Below are 18,005 nucleotides of genomic sequence, written 5' to 3' on the forward strand. Positions count from 1 at the left end.
TGGGAGGTCAGCCTCTATTGAAAGATGCTCCCAGAACTACATCACACAAGAGCCCATTCCATACACGCGATGGGGTTGATTTACTAAAGGCAAATAGGCTGTTCACTTTGCAAGGAAAGTTGCACAGTGAAAGGAAATGTTTCCTAGAGCTTAGTAAATATTGTGAAATGCCACTTTGCAAAGAATACCCAATTATGTGCAAGGAAAATAATAAAACGTAATTTTTGCTTGATAAGATGATGGCTGTAAGCAGAACTTCCCCTCACTCACTATACTTGGGGAAAATACCTTTGTACTGTGCAACTTCCCTTGCAAAGTAAACAGCCTATTTGCCTTTAGAAACCCAAATCAATGCAGCAGCTCAAAACTACATCACCCAAGAATGCTTTCCATGCCTACAGTGTGGAATGAACACCATTGCTCCCAGAATTACATAACCCAAGAGCCATTTCCATACATACTGTAGGGTTGATTTACTAAAACTGGAACAAACATCTGGTGCCGCTCTGTATAGAAATCAATCATCTTACAGTTTTTCTTTTTGTCAAAGCTTAAAGGAGTTGTAAAGGAATTTTTATTTTTTTTGCTGAAATGACTGTTTACAGGGTATAGAGACATAATAGTTAACTGATTCATTTTAGAAATGATTACAAATAGATAAAAATCAATCATATAATGTACCTGTAGTTTCTAGTTTCGTTTTTGCATGTTGTTTCCTGCCTCTGCTGTACAGAGCCACAGAGCCAATACAGGGCAGTGATGGTTTGGAAAACGAAACTGATTGGTGCTGTGGGGTTTTAGACACACAGTAATCACACCTCCTTGATTAGTGACCACAGAGAGAAAGCTCCCAGTACTGTGGTTATCAGGAAACAGACAACCAGGAAGTGTGGATATCAAAGAAGAATTACAGCAACTTGAGAGCAAAAACGAACACTGAGGACATGAAAACAGCACTGCATTAAGGTAAAGCTAGCTATTAAGATAAAACAAAAATTCCTTTACAAACCCTTTAATTGAACAAGCTTAAAGCGGAAGTAAACCCATCGATCTAACAGTTTCAAAAAGCAGTTACATTTCTGGCATGCCGGGGTTGCTAACTGTCACATTGGTTGTGCTCTCAACCAAACTGTCAAACCATCCAATGGCTGGTGTCATAACTGATCACATGTGCAGCATCATGGCAGTTGAAGATTAAACATAGGCCAAGATGGCAGGTTCCATGCCTGAAAATGATAGGTGGGTTTACTTACACTTTAAGTTAGAAGCTGATTGCGAGATCGCTTTTATTGGGGGTGGGCGAGAGCTCCCTCCCGCTGTGCTCCGGTAGTTAACCAGAGACGTCGTAGCAGTGGAGACGATCGGATCCTCTCCCCCCACAGGCTGGATGCGGAGTGAGGAAAAGATGGCCCCTGCTCAGCTCCACACCATTGGATGGTGGAAGTGATGTCAAACGTCACTTAGCCCAATGGTCTTAAAGGGGATTTTAGTGCATCTTAGTGTAAATGTTAGATATGTGGTCTCTTTGACCCCAGATCTCACATTTAAGAGATCCTGTCATGCTTTTTTCTATTACAAGGGAGGTTTCCTGCATTGGTCTGTACTGAAACACAGTAAAACGCATCAAAAATAATGGTTGCCAGTAAAAAATATGGTTGTGACCCTCAGCTCAGAACTGCACATGCGTAGTTCTGGTCCAAAGCTAGCCAAGACCATTCGAGTGCCTGCTGAAGTGTGTTTGGGCGGCACTGGTGGAGGGCAGGTCTGGTAGAAGCAGTGCCTAAGCGTCATGCGATGTCATGGTGCAAAGGAATCCGAGTGGGGTGGCCGGAGTCTCTTGTGTGGGTAGCAAGGCAAGCCAAGAGTGGGACTGTCAGTGCTTTTTGGACTGGAGTGGAGTGAAGGGACTACCTGACGTGGAGAGGGACTAGCACTGCGACTCAGAAGGGGCGTGTCATGTTGGTGAGGTGTCGTCATTATCTGTGCTGCTACACACTGCTGTCAGTGTCACTGTGAGAGTCAATTTCATGTGTGTGTTTCTAATTCTAATTTCTTACCCTCCTGAGTCTTGTCCCTGAGCTATTTAGTTACTACAGGTATATAACAATTAAAATACGAACAATGTTTTATGCCTTAATTTCTACCTACCTTAAATCACATTGCTACTTGTTTGTAGCCTAAATGCTGAAATTAGTACTTAAAACTGTAGTTTTGTAACTTTTGGAAATGGCAGTAAAAACGTGTCTGTGCCAGTAAATTTTGGCTGTTGTGTCAGTAAATTTCAATCTGATAGATTGGCAACAGTGGTAGAGAGAGATTGTCTGTTCCTAGTGATGAGGAACAGCGATTTCTCTCCTCCTCCAGTGAGTACACTTCCCCACAGTTAGAAACACCTCCTAGGAAACACTTAACGCCCCCTAGCGTTAACCTCTTCCCTGTCAATATAATTTATACAGTGATCAGTGGCTATTTTTAGCTCTGATCACTGTGATAATGTCACTGGCCCCAAAAAAGTGTCAAAGATGTCGGCCACAATGAAAACAAAAAATACAATTATATATATATATATATATATATATATATATATATATATATATATATATATATAATATATACCCTATGACTTGTGCGCAAACCAATATACGCTTATTGGATAATGAAAATAACGGAAGTTGCGCTGATCACCATTTATTTTCATTGTCCGTTTTTGTACAATTGACACTTTAGATTTGCCAGCATTTTTCACATATTTATTAGGTCCACTTGGAAGCGCAAGGGATCACCCCCTCTTTAATATACGCTTATTGCAAGTTTTTTGTTTACCAAAAATTTGTAGAATAATACATATCGGCCTAAACTGATGAAGACATTTTTTTTTTGGATAATGATTATAGCAAAAAGAAAAAAAATATATATCTTTTTAAATTGTCTTTTTTTTTTGTTTATAGCGCAAACAATAAAAAATGCAGAGGTAATCAAATACCACCAAAAGAAAGCTCTATTTGTGGGAAAAAAAGTACATACATTTTGTTAAATCGGCGTAGTGCCGTATGGCAAAAAATGGCCTGGTCATTAAGAGGATAAATTCTTCCGGGGCTGAAGTGGTTACGTTTACCTCTCTTTTTCTGCTAGCACTTTATGATTTCTATCAATGTCCATTCATTTTGTTTACAGAATCCCCACTATCACATCCAACACCAACACAGGAACATTTGTTGCAAAGGCCATATAATGATTTCCCCTTCCATTCCCATACATAGGATGTTATGTTTATAGGACACATTGGGTAATGTGAACTCATTCTAACACCTGCTGGAAAATAGCAGGCTACTTCATCCATACAAAGAGAAGTCACAGCATGCTTAAACCATTAGCTGGTTACACAGTAAATCACATATTTTATTTATAATGGACACTTGGAAGCTACAACAGTCATGTTAGTTAAAACATCCACAGATCAAATATCTATTAGAACAAAAAATGTTTTTGTTTTAAAACAAATTGCTGTACTTTGATAGTGGAAGGTGAAGAAGAACATAACTGCGCTCAGATCGTGTTTAGCCGTAAAACAATGCCCTAATTATGGCTTATAACAAATCTGCGCAACCGCATCTCTGTGTGCAAATACCGCTCCATTGTATCGTGCGCTCTGATGATACATCAAACACGCCACTTTACAATTAGTTCTTTGGAAATGTTTCAATCACTTTTACAACAAAAAAAAGTTTGGAAAATGTTTTGTTTTTATCTTTACGATTAATGGTCCAAAAACAAAATAATAGTTTGGCTTAATGAATGACAAAAGCTTTGAAGGATGTCAGAACTCAGAAATGAAAGGAAACGTATTCAAGTTTAAAGTCTGAAGCCGAACTCCAATATGAATTCCTGGCAAATAGTTTAAAAAAAACACCCTTTAATCAAGTTATGTATTCATTAAAATTCATTAGGGGTGACTAGTATACGTACCTTAATCTTCCATACAATATATTAGCTTCCTAGAAACCACTGTATAGCAGCATTTGTACCTTAAAGTAAAAAAAAAAAAAAAAAATGCAAGGCAAAGGCATATTGAGCTAGTATGCATCACATACTAGCTCATTATGAAATACTTACCTGTTGTTGTTGCAGTAGTCCCCGCACACTGCTGTGACCAGCGACATGTCTCCCGGAGTTATTTCCGGGTTCGCGGGCTCCGGCGTCATTCCCACGCATGCACGCGGGAGCCGCCGGTCATGGCATGACTACTGAAGAAACAGCACGAGCGGGCCATTTTTTCAGTGTGCATGTACTGATGTCATCAGGATACAGTGAATATCTCCTAAACTGTGCAAATGTAAGAGATATTCACGGTACCTACAGGTAAGGCTTATCTTTACAGGCAGGGACCATGACCCCTTTGGTAGTGTAGCAAAAATTATTAGTGCTCACATGTTCTCCATTAATGGCTACTGATCCCAGCACCACCTCTTGAGGCACTGCCAGTTCACCTGGCTGCAGATTCCCCTTTCACTAGCCCTCCTGGCTACTTCTCCACAGTCCTCCCAGACTGACTCTGCATCCATCACTGACTGCTCTCTCTCAGTCCTCTCAGGCTGCCTCTCAGTCCTCTCTGACTGTAGCACTCACCTTCCTCTCTGGAGATTTGGAGATTTCTTCCTCTCTGGAGATTTGCCCAGCAGTGTTCTCCTAAAGTCCTTCACTTGCTCCTGTGCCTCTGGTCAGGACACCTCTGTGTGTTGTGAAGAGGGTCCCTTCTGCACCCGAGCCCCCGACAGCCTAACACCCAATCTCCAGCTTCCACCCAAACTCCACTGCCCCAGCTGGGCTGACCCTGAGTATTTAAGGGGGCCTGCCCCCTCCCAAACCTTCTGTTAGGGATTGGTCAGGGCCCTCAGAATACTTCAGGCATCTCCTCCTTGCCTCCACTCCCATCCTTCTAACATCTTCTGCAAGTTTCTAGAAGTAGGGGAAGGTCTTAGAGATGCTGCCTGTGAGTCATCCAGCCCTCCGAGTCACTCAAACCCTGACCCAGAAAAACACACAGCCTTGACTGCCAGCCTGAACAATCTACTAGCACACTAGAGGATGCTACACATAATACAGTTTTTAAAAATATCTGTCACATGACTGTAGGTCTCCTTGGTATTACATATTTATATGGTAGGAATTGTGCTAGAAATGGGGTAGAACTAGGAAAGTGTTAGGGTTATATGTAAAGTGATTCTATATGTTGTACCGTCTAATCTGCAGCCCTCTCTTCTTTACAGTCATTCAAAGTGCAGAGTTTATAAAGCTTGTCTGAGCTGTCATAAAACATGGGGGCGGAGAGTTAGAGTTACATTCTGCAGAACTCAGTGAGTAGAACTCTGAGAGTTAATTGGAGGAAAGGGAAACAACCCCCTTCACAAAGCACCCAGCAACATAGCCGAGGTTGTCAATCACAAGCTGTTTGCTGGAGTTCCCTCCCCTGTCACGTTTTTTCTCTTGGTGTCAGGAAAACATGTCAGAAGGGATTCATGCTGATAGCAGAGGGAAGAAGCAGCAGACAGAAATTACACTTAGTGCTCTAAATTGAGACAAGTACACACTATAGAGGGATATGCTTTGTTCATATTTCATACCTGAGATTGACCACCACTTTAAAGGGGTTGTAAAGGAAAACATTTTTTGGCAGAATTAGCTTCCTTTGCCTTAAGACATTGCTCCTTTAACTTCCTCAAGCTTAGTTTTTGCTTCTAAATGTCTGTATTTGTTATCTGTAATCTTCACTTCCTGGTTGTCTGATTGTAACTGTACACAGTAAAGGGAGGTTTTACTCCTTGTGTTGAGTGACGTGCTCACCCCCTCCTATGGACTACAGCAGAGTGTCAGGACGCTTTCTACGATCGAGATACTGCATGGAGGTGTGTATTATTGGGCGTGTCTATGACGCCACAGCACCGCCTCTCTTGGCTTAGTTTCATTTACTAAGCTTCACTGCCCGCCTGGACTCCGCCCCCTTGCTGTGTGAAGAACTCCTATTCTCGTGCCGTTTTTCAACAAAAAAAATGCACTGCGCATGCGCGATACCGCAATGCATACTGGGAAATGTAGTTCGGTTTTTATGGTGACGTCCCTTACATGAACGAGCGCCGAAAATTAGGAAGTAAAGCACAGCAATGAAACTGGAACGCCGGAGGTGATCTAAATGCAGGATTTTCACAGGTATTGATTTGATTTTAAAGATAATGATTACACAATTCTATCTGTGTACCTGGCAGAGATTAAGTTTAGCCAAAAAAAATTCTCCTTTACAACTCCTTTAACTGTTTCCTTTTTGTGTTTTTGTTTTAATTCCTATTCGTTTTGGGAAAAGCAAGGACTCAATATTTTGCTCTGCCCCTAATAAATAGTGTTGCTCACGAATATTCGCATTGCGAATATTCGACTCGAATATAGCATATTCGAGAAATCGCGCTATATTTCGAAATTCGCGGTGAATATTCGCAATTCCGAATATTCGATTTTTTACAATTTTTTTTTTGAATCAGATCACATCCTAGATATCTCCATCGACGTCTAAAAGCATTGCTGGTATCATTAGAGACCCTGGGCCGAGTAGCTGAAGCGTTCATTGAATTTTCCAGAAAGATCGCAATGCGATTATTCGGCAAACGCAATATCGCGCGATTATTTTCCTCGCCCCGATCTTCCGCATCAGAGCGATTTTTACAGTTTCATTTTTAAAACAGATCACATCCTAGTGATCTCCATAGACGTCTGAAAGCATTGCTGGTATGATTAGAGCCATTGGGCCGAGTAGCTGAAGCGATCATTTTATATTGCCGAATATTCGCAATGCGAATATTCGGCAATAGGAATATTGCGCGATTATTTGCTCCGCCCTTTTGCATCAGAGCCAATCAGAGTTCTCCTTCCACACTCGTCACAGGTTAGCAACCAATAGGAACCTGCCTGCATGGACATTATATAAGCTCACTCCCAGCACCATTTCATTGCAGATTCAGAAGCTGGCTATAGAGTGTGGAGGCTGTTTCTGTGTTCCTGGTTTCCTGTGTCTTTGTTCTTGATTGATTTAGATCATCACCAGCATTGCTATTTAGTGATTCCAGTGGATCTTTTCCAGTATATCAACTGCTTTTTTCAAAGCAATAGACCCAAGAGCTTTTTTCAAAGCTACGTTTTGTGCTGTTTTGTGCTGTTTTTTTCATTTGTGTTACTGTTTGATCCTGCAATCCTCCCTGTTCAGTTATATTTGCAAGAGATTTCAGAACACATATTGATCTGAGCTTTATAAAAGAGCTTTTCTAAAAGCTAAGTTTTGTTCATCTTGTGTTACTGTCAGATCTTGCAGGTTCGCTGTTCAGTGATATTTGATAGGCATCTCAGTTCAAATTTTGTTTAGTTTTCCCTAAAGAGCTTTTATAAAAGCTAAGTTTTGTGTTCAGTTTAGTTAAATTTTGTGTAGTAAGTGTACACACTGTTAGTGTACATTTATTTCATCTAGCTTAGCTTAGTGTGTGTTTAGTGTCTGTGTTTTGTGTTTAAAAAAAAAAAAAAAAAAAAAAGTTAGTGTTTGTTTAGTGCTTTTTTTTTTTTCTTTAATTTTGTAGTCCTTGTCTGGTGTACTACTTTTCTTATAGTTTAGTAGCTGTCTGTGTACGTCTTTGTCTGCGTGCCTGTCTTGTAAAAAAAACACAAAAACACATTTTGTTCACATTTTCCCCCCCAATAAAGTTTAACCCCCCCACACACATATCAGCAATTATGAGCGGCATCCGTGGCCGTGGCAGTAGGGGTAGGGGAGTTACTCCCAGTGCTGGATCGCTGCCAGCACGGGGTACCTCTCGTGCCCCTACTAGTGGTAGAGGATCGGGTGCAAGGGGAGTACGCCTGATCCGGGAGTTCTTCCCATCGGGCAGCCGCCCGATATTGCCATCTCAGGCTCAAGTAGTGGTGGACTACATGGGGCACAGCAGTGCCACTGAGTCGTCGGTCCCGACTCACAGTAGTACCACCATTACACCGTTGCCTGTACTACCCCCCCCCCCAGCCCCCAAGAGTCCAGCATCTTACTGTTCGACAGCGACAGTGATAGGGATCTCTTGGGGGAGGCCATGCATCAGGCAGACCTCCAGCTCTGTCCTGATGGTCAGGACCTTTTTGAAGGGATGGATGAGGAGGATGGGATACCTGCTGGCAGTATCCCAGAGACATCCCTTCAAACTGGTGCTGCTGTTTTGGTGCAGGAAACAGCAGCACCTAGTCAGACCCAGGCGTGGGTGAGGGGACAGCGGAGCCAGGCTAGAGGCTCCATGTCACGTGGTTCCCTCAGACCAACACATCTCAGCCCTTGGTCTGACATCTCTGGGGGCGAAGAGGGTGACCCATCATGGTTGCCATCTGACGCGTCGGCTCACTACGTCAGTGACGACGGGGAAGGTAGGCACCCTGGTGAAACGGTGCGCCAGGTCACCACCAGGGAGACCATCGTCAGGGTCTCCACTGGTGATGGCAGCAGGAGGTGTCAGGAGGAGGAGCAGCAGCAGCAGCAGCAGCAGCAGCAGGCAGCTCCACCTGTGCGCACCGAATCCCAGCAGGTGCAAGTAAGCGTCACCCCATCTGACAGGAGGGCGGTGCTGAAGTCACCTGTCTGGAATTTCTTTACCCTGGTGGCAGACAACCCTACCGTGGCCATCTGCCGGATTTGTAAAGTGAGGGTGAAGAGAGGGAAGTGTTTGGCTCGGGTGGGTACCACAGCCCTGAACCAGCACCTGAGGATAAACCACTGGGCGTTGTATGAGGAGATGAAGCGTGGTGGTGGTAGCAGCGCCACCACCACAAGTGAGCAGGGTACAGCAGCCCCTGCCACATCTTCATCTGTTTCCAGCAGGTCATGCCCCCCCGCTCCCTCTAGTAGAGGTACTGGTACCGGCAGCCAGACCTCTACTTCCACAGCACCCTCCACGTCTGTGTCCCGCACTGCCGTCCGGCGCCAGGCGTCGATTTCAGACGCCTTTGACCGCACCACTCCCTTCCCCCCTGGAGACCGACGTGTGCGTTCCCTCAATGGGCTCCTGGCAAGGGTTATTGCCCAACATCTGCTGCCCTTCAACATAGTTGACAGCAACCCCTTCAGGCAGATGTTGGAGCAGGCCCAACCCCAATGGCGTGTCCCCAGCCGCCATTTCTTTGCCAGGACTGGTGTCCCTGCCCTACACCAGCACATTGTGCAGAATGTAACCCTGTCGCTGGATCACGCTGTCAGCGACAGGGTTCATCTGACAATGGATGGCTGGACCAGCAGGCATGGGCAGGGACGCTACATCAGCTTCACGGCCCATTGGGTTTCCCTCCGAGGCGTCGGTGAGGGATCGTCGGCAACCGATCTTGTGGTGCCGCCCCGGGGTGTCCAGGGGAGAACTGCTGGTCTCCCTCAAGCCACTGTCTCCGCAGCTGCTGAGCCTCCCAGCAAGCGCCCCCGTAGCTACTCAAGTGTGGGGCACGTGCGCTGTCAGGCCGTGCTCCAGCTTGTTAGTTTAGGGGACCGGAGACACACTGCAGAAGAAGTGCTGAAAGCACTTCAAGCTCAGGTCCAGAAGTGGCTGACACCCCGAAGGCTCCAGCCAGGTATGGTTGTCTGCGATAACGGCAGCAACCTACTCGCCGCCCTCCATGCTGGCAGTCTGACGCACGTGCCCTGTCTGGCACATGTCCTCAACCTGGTGGTGCAGAAGTTCCTGCGCACTTATCCAGGGTTGAGTGACATTGTGGCAAAGGCGCGTAGGATTGCCAGCCACTTCAGGCGCTCCCCAACCGCTACCGCGTCCCTGTCCAAATTGCAGCGGAAGTACAATCTGCCCCTTCACAGGCTGATTGTGGACAGTGTGACGCGGTGGAACTCCACCCTCCACATGCTGAAGAGGTTGTGGGAGCAGCAAAGGGCGGTGAGGGAGTACCTGATGGAACTAGGCACTCAGAGGGCTTCACCACAACTCCCTTTCATCGCCTGTGCGCAGTGGGGGCAGATAAACCAGGTCTGCCAAGTGTTGTCCTCCTTCGAGCAGGCGACCAAGATGGTCAGCAGTGAGCAAATTGGCCTCAATAGCGTGCTGCCAATACTGTTCATGCTGGAGAGGACACTAGATCGCCTGCTCGAGGCTGGGGAGAGTGCCTTGGTGGAGCAGGAGGAGTCAGCAATGCTCCACCGAGACCAGGGCCAGGACCAGGAGGAGGAGGAGGAGGAGGAGGAGGATGATGATGAAGAGGAGGAGGAGGTGGTTGCTGGTGTCGTCCCGGAGTCAGGGCCTGGTCAGGAGGGAGAGCCGGTGTTGGGGGCACCGATAGTCCGGGGGTTGGGCATGTCTGAGTTTGACCAGCAGCGCCTCAGGGAAGAAGAGTCGCACCTCATTCACCTGGCCAGCATTGAGGAGTCACAGCGGGCTGTGCTCTTCCCCATGGCTGCCCACATGCTGAGATGCCTCAGGAGGGACCCCCGGGTTAAGACCATCAAGACGAGGGATGATTTCTGGATGGCCACCCTTTTGGATCCCAGGTGCAAGGGGAAACTGGAGCAGTTCATCCCAGCCAGCCGGAGGCAGCACCGGATGGAGGAACTGCAGGCAGCCATTGTCAGACGGTTGGAGCAGGCAACTCCCCGGCCTCCAGTTGTCCCCCCTCATCTCACCCAGCAGGTGGCTGCACCCAGCTGCAGCCGAGCAGGGGACCTAATGGAAGAGATGAGGATGTTCTTCCAAACCGAGCGACCCAGTACCACCACCAGCAGCAGCAGCAGCAGTCACCACCAGCGGCTGGCCCACATGGTGGCAGACTACATGGCGTCCGTCGGTGCTTCTGACAGTATGAGCACCGACGACCCCATGGAGTACTGGGTTGCCAGATTGGACACCTGCCGCGAGCTCGCTCAGTATGCGCTGGAGTTATTGTCTTGCCCCCCCTCCAGCGTACTATCTGAGCGGACATTCAGCGCGGCAGGTGGGGTGGTCACGGACAAGAGGACCCGTCTGTCCACAGACTCCGTGGACAGACTCACATTCATAAAGATGAATGAGTCCTGGATCGGCGGTGACTTTCTGGCACCCGTCGTCGGTTCAGGGCGCTGAAGGGTCCCTTGCCATGCATTCCCTGATGAAGCCCCGGACCTGATGTATTTACAGTGCTGAATATAACTATTTCAACATCAGAGAAAATCAATGTTAATATTTGGTACAGTAGGCTTTCTTTGCAATTACAGCGGTCAAACATTTCTTGTAGTTTTACACCAGCTTTGCACACACTGGAGGAGGGATTTTGGCCCACTCCTCCACACAGATCTTCTCTACATCAGTCATGTTTCTGGGCTATCGCTGAGAAACACGGAGTTTGAGCTCCCTCCAAAGATTCTCTATTGGGTTTAGGTCTGGAGACTGGCTAGGCCACGCCAGAACCTTGATATGCTCCTTACAGAGCCAATCCTTGGTTATCCTGGCTGTGTGCTTTGGGTCATTCTCATGTTGGAAGACCCAGCCTCGACCCATCTTCAAAGCTCTAACTCAGGGAAGGAGGTTGTTGCCCAAAATCTTGCAATACATGGCCCCGGTCATCCTCTCCTTAATACAGTGCAGTCACCCTGTCCCATGTGCAGAAAAACACCACCAAAGCATGATGCTACCACCCCCATGCTTCACATTAGGGATGGCGTTCTTGGCATGGTACTCATCATTATTCTTCCTCCGAACACGGTTAGTGAAATTATGATCAAAAAATTATATTATAGTCTCATCTGACCACATGATTTTCTCCCATGACCCCTTTGGATCAGTCAAGACAATTATGTCAGCAGTTATTTCACACCCTATATACTCTTATTAAGACTGCTGTACATCATGGCAACTCCTGCCCATGTGATATGACTCTGTATCAACTACTACTGTTAATACTACTACTGCTGCTTCAGCTGCTGCTGCCGCCCAGTCAATACACCTATGTCAGCAGTTATTTAACACTCTATATACTCTTATTCCTACTGCTGTTCATCATGGCACCTCCTGCCCATGTGATATGACTCTGTATCAACTACTACTGTTAATACTACTACTGCTGCTTCTGCTGTTGCTGCTGCCGCCCAGTCAATACACCTATGTCAGCAGTTATTTGACACTCTATATACTCCTATTCCTACTGCTGTTCATCATGGCACCTCCTGCTCATGTGATATGACTCTGTATCAACTACTACTGTTAATACTACTACTGCTGCTTCTGCTGCTGCTGCTGCCCAGTCAAGACACCTATGTCAGCAGTTATTTCACACCCTATATACTCTTATTAAGACTGCTGTACATCATGGCACCTCCTGCCCATGTGATATGACTCTGTATCAACTACTACTGTTAATACTACTACTGCTGCTTCTGCTGCCCAGTCAAGACACCTATGTCAGCAGTTATTTCACACCCTATATACTCTTATTAAGACTGCTGTACATCATGGCACCTCCTGCCCATGTGATATGACTCTGTATCAACTACTACTGTTAATACTGCTACTGCTGCTTCTGCTGCCCAGTCAAGACACCTATGTCAGCAGTTATTTCACACCCTATATACTCTTATTAAGACTGCTGTACATCATGGCACCTCCTGCCCATGTGATATGACTCTGTATCAACTACTACTGTTAATACTGCTACTGCTGCTTCTCCTGCTGCTGCCGCCCAGTCAATACACCTATGTCAGCAGTTGTTTAACACTCTATATACTCTTATTCCTACTGCTGTTCATCATGGCACCTCCTGCCCATGTGATATGACTCTGTATCAACTACTACTGTTAATACTACTACTGCTGCTTCTGCTGCCCAGTCAAGACACCTATGTCAGCAGTTATTTCACACCCTATATACTCTTATTAAGACTGCTGTACATCATGGCACCTCCTGCCCATGTGATATGACTCTGTATCAACTACTACTGTTAATACTGCTACTGCTGCTTCTGCTGCCCAGTCAAGACACCTATGTCAGCAGTTATTTCACACCCTATATACTCTTATTAAGACTGCTGTACATCATGGCACCTCCTGCCCATGTGATATGACTCTGTATCAACTACTACTGTTAATACTGCTACTGCTGCTTCTGCTGCTGCTGCCGCCCAGTCAATACACCTATGTCAGCAGTTGTTTAACACTCTATATACTCTTATTCCTACTGCTGTTCATCATGGCACCTCCTGCCCATGTGATATGACTCTGTATCAACTACTACTGTTAATACTACTACTGCTGCTTCTGCTGCTGCTGCCGTCCAGTCAATACACCTATGTCAGCAGTTGTTTCACACTCTATATACTCTTATTAAGACTGCTGTACATCATGGCAACTCCTGCCCATGTGATATGACTCTGTATCAACTACTACTGTTAATACTACTACTGCTGCTTCTGCTGTTGCTGCTGCCGCCCAGTCAATACACCTATGTCAGCAGTTATTTGACACTCTATATACTCCTATTCCTACTGCTGTTCATCATGGCACCTCCTGCTCATGTGATATGACTCTGTATCAACTACTACTGTTAATACTACTACTGCTGCTTCTGCTGTTGCTGCTGCCGCCCAGTCAATACACCTATGTCAGCAGTTATTTGACACTCTATATACTCCTATTCCTACTGCTGTTCATCATGGCACCTCCTGCTCATGTGATATGACTCTGTATCAACTACTACTGTTAATACTACTACTGCTGCTTCTGCTGCTGCTGCTGCCCAGTCAAGACACCTATGTCAGCAGTTATTTCACACCCTATATACTCTTATTAAGACTGCTGTACATCATGGCACCTCCTGCCCATGTGATATGACTCTGTATCAACTACTACTGTTAATACTACTACTGCTGCTTCTGCTGCCCAGTCAAGACACCTATGTCAGCAGTTATTTCACACCCTATATACTCTTATTAAGACTGCTGTACATCATGGCACCTCCTGCCCATGTGATATGACTCTGTATCAAGTACTACTGTTAATACTACTGCTGCTGCTTCTGCTGCCCAGTCAAGACACCTATGTCAGCAGTTATTTCACACCCTATATACTCTTATTAAGACTGCTGTACATCATGGCACCTCCTGCCCATGTGATATGACTCTGTATCAACTACTACTGTTAATACTGCTACTGCTGCTTCTGCTGCCCAGTCAAGACACCTATGTCAGCAGTTATTTCACACCCTATATACTCTTATTAAGACTGCTGTACATCATGGCACCTCCTGCCCATGTGATATGACTCTGTATCAACTACTACTGTTAATACTACTACTGCTGCTTCTGCTGCCCAGTCAAGACACCTATGTCAGCAGTTATTTCACACCCTATATACTCTTATTAAGACTGCTGTACATCATGGCACCTCCTGCCCATGTGATATGACTCAGTATCAACTATTACTGTTAATACTGCTACTGCTGCTTCTGCTGCCCAGTCAAGACACCTATGTCAGCAGTTATTTCACACCCTATATACTCTTATTAAGACTGCTGTACATCATGGCACCTCCTGCCCATGTGATATGACTCTGTATCAACTACTACTGTTAATACTGCTACTGCTGCTTCTGCTGCTGCTGCCGCCCAGTCAATACACCTATGTCAGCAGTTGTTTAACACTCTATATACTCTTATTCCTACTGCTGTTCATCATGGCACCTCCTGCCCATGTGATATGACTCTGTATCAACTACTACTGTTAATACTACTACTGCTGCTTCTGCTGCTGCTGCCGTCCAGTCAATACACCTATGTCAGCAGTTGTTTCACACTCTATATACTCTTATTAAGACTGCTGTACATCATGGCAACTCCTGCCCATGTGATATGACTCTGTATCAACTACTACTGTTAATACTACTACTGCTGCTTCTGCTGTTGCTGCTGCCGCCCAGTCAATACACCTATGTCAGCAGTTATTTGACACTCTATATACTCCTATTCCTACTGCTGTTCATCATGGCACCTCCTGCTCATGTGATATGACTCTGTATCAACTACTACTGTTAATACTACTACTGCTGCTTCTGCTGTTGCTGCTGCCGCCCAGTCAATACACCTATGTCAGCAGTTATTTGACACTCTATATACTCCTATTCCTACTGCTGTACATCATGGCACCTCCTGCCCATGTGATATGACTCTGTATCAACTACTACTGTTAATACTACTACTGCTGCTTCTGCTGCCCAGTCAAGACACCTATGTCAGCAGTTATTTCACACCCTATATACTCTTATTAAGACTGCTGTACATCATGGCACCTCCTGCCCATGTGATATGACTCTGTATCAAGTACTACTGTTAATACTACTGCTGCTGCTTCTGCTGCCCAGTCAAGACACCTATGTCAGCAGTTATTTCACACCCTATATACTCTTATTAAGACTGCTGTACATCATGGCACCTCCTGCCCATGTGATATGACTCTGTATCAACTACTACTGTTAATACTGCTACTGCTGCTTCTGCTGCCCAGTCAAGACACCTATATTAAGACTGCTGTACATCATGGCACCTCCTGCCCATGTGATATGACTCTGTATCAACTACTACTGTTAATACTGCTACTGCTGCTTCTGCTGCCCAGTCAAGACACCTATGTCAGCAGTTATTTCACACCCTATATACTCTTATTAAGACTGCTGTACATCATGGCACCTCCTGCCCATGTGATATGACTCTGTATCAACTACTACTGTTAATACTACTACTGCTGCTTCTGCTGCCCAGTCAAGACACCTATGTCAGCAGTTATTTCACACCCTATATACTCTTATTAAGACTGCTGTTCATCATGGCACCTCTTGCCCGAGTGATTTGACACTGTATTGTCAATGTCTACTACTACTATTACAGCTCAGTCAAGACACCTGTGTCCCAATTTTTTGGTACACTATTGACTATTATGACCACTACTAATGCTGTAAAGTATTCCCCAAGTGTTTTTATGCTATGTATTACTATTACCACTACTGCTTGTAAATCGTGCCTGTGTGATACTTAGTGGGAATGCTTTAATAAGCATTCCTACTATGGATACCCGTAAATGTATTAATCTTAATTAGTGTGAATGCTTTAATAAACATTTCCAGTATTGATATCCGTAAATTTAGTAATCTTATTATTCCTTACGTTTTTTGGTTCAGCGTAACTTCGGCATACTTTCAGCTATTGAGACCATTCAACTGTAAAAATGTTCGTCTCTTTCAGCAAATGATGGGACTTGTTCAAGTTTTTTCCTACTTTTTACACTTTTATAAATTTTTAGCTTTTAAGACCCTTTTTTTAACATTGAAGTCAATGAGAACATCCTTTTCCCCTTTGAATTCACATGCCCTGCCAAAAGTTTCAGCTACTTCATACTTTCACTTACAGACACTGAAAAAACTGTAAAGCGGTCACAAAATATTTAGCTATCCGGCTATGACTTTTCAGATAGTTAGCGTTTACAATTTTTTGGTGAAAACGCAATTTACGTTTTGCGAATTTTTCACAAAAATGCGATAGGTTATAATGTAATCCTATGGAGGGGATTTAGAGTCTGTCATGTGACCTTAACATTCTAGATCTTTGTAATTAAAAATATCTTTACAAAAAGGGGAAACAAATTGGTCTCACGCCCACAAGATCTACTTTTCATACACAATTTTTAGATCAAAACGTAGCTATGCTTGTCTGGTTTATGGCAATGTGATCAAGTCTGCGATACGTATTTTAGTTTTAGTTATTGGAGCAACAGCCAGAAATTATGTCTCATAGACTCTCATGTTAAATTATCTAAAAAATGTTGCTGCAGAACTCACAAAGACGCTCTTTTCTAAATCGCAGACATGGCCACATTTTTAAGTTTATCTACATAAATTTCATATCGATGCGTTTACAAGGGCCGTGTATTTCAAACGGTGTAGTCGTTGTATCAATTGCATGTACGTTTGAGGATTTATTAAGCTTTGTTTGGAGGCTTAAATCATGTATTAGATCTGTGAATTAAAAGCGTTTGTAATGTTATTTCTTTCTATAAATCACTTTCCTGACCTCAGTGCAATATTCCTCCTCACTGACCTGGGGGGGAGGGGAAACCTATTGAGGGGGGAGGGGCGACCAGGAAGTCAGCATACGCTATACTTTGCAGATAGAGAAAGAAGCTGTGTGTCCTAAAGATAGTGTAGTGGTTATGGTGAATGTCTTTGGCAAGGGGCTCACCAATTAAGCTATTCAGCATTCCCACTCGCATTTTCCTCAGGAAATGCATTGTCTAGTTATATTATATTTTAATACTCCTGCTGCTGCCTCCATGCTGAGTAAAGCTTCATGACCTCTCTGGCACAGCGGATCCACCAACAGCCTCCGCTACAAGCTACCAGACCGGATCTAAACAGCAAGTGTAACTATAACAATGAACCTTATGTTAAACACTGTTTTGCGGCATTTATACTGCAACCATTGGGCTGTCTGCAAGAGCTCATCTGCATTCTCTCTCTTTCTTGCTCTCCCTCTCTCTCTCTTTGTATATATATATATATTGTTGCTTTTGTTATGTTCATTTTTCAACTGTTTATTTTGTGTTCGTCGTGTCTGTGTCGTGTGCTTTAGTTTGTCCTAGGTTACTGTTAAATAAAATAATAGTATAAAATGTTTTTGCTTATTATGAAGTTAAATGTGTTGATGTTGATTTGTTTGATGTTAAGTTAGATGTGTTGAAAAACCTACAAATCTATCTCAAAAAGAAATGAAACATTTCCAAAAAATAATATTTATTAATAAAAACATAATTTCAGATATAACTCTGATTGAGCTTCTGAAGGCGCTCCAGCTTCTCAATATTTTTTAATTGCTGCTGCTCCAGCAGCACATTTTGCTGAATAAGGTAGCGGATCTGGCGCTGATTTGCCTGGATCCTCTGGTGGGTTGTCTTTATCAGCGCGGTCTGCCTCCTCATCTTTCCTGATACTG

The 18,005-nt window shown here is 44.6% G+C and overlaps 1 protein-coding gene across 1 annotated transcript in view; it reads left to right on the forward strand.

Moving 5' to 3' along the window:
- Nucleotides 1-18,005, forward strand: part of CNTN5 (contactin 5) — a 2,004,044-nt gene that overhangs the window by 1,697,297 nt on the left and 288,742 nt on the right. The window lies entirely within an intron of this gene.

The sequence above is a fragment of the Rana temporaria genome, chromosome 2, assembly GCF_905171775.1.
Source record: "Rana temporaria chromosome 2, aRanTem1.1, whole genome shotgun sequence".
Lineage (NCBI taxonomy): Eukaryota > Metazoa > Chordata > Amphibia > Anura > Ranidae > Rana > Rana temporaria.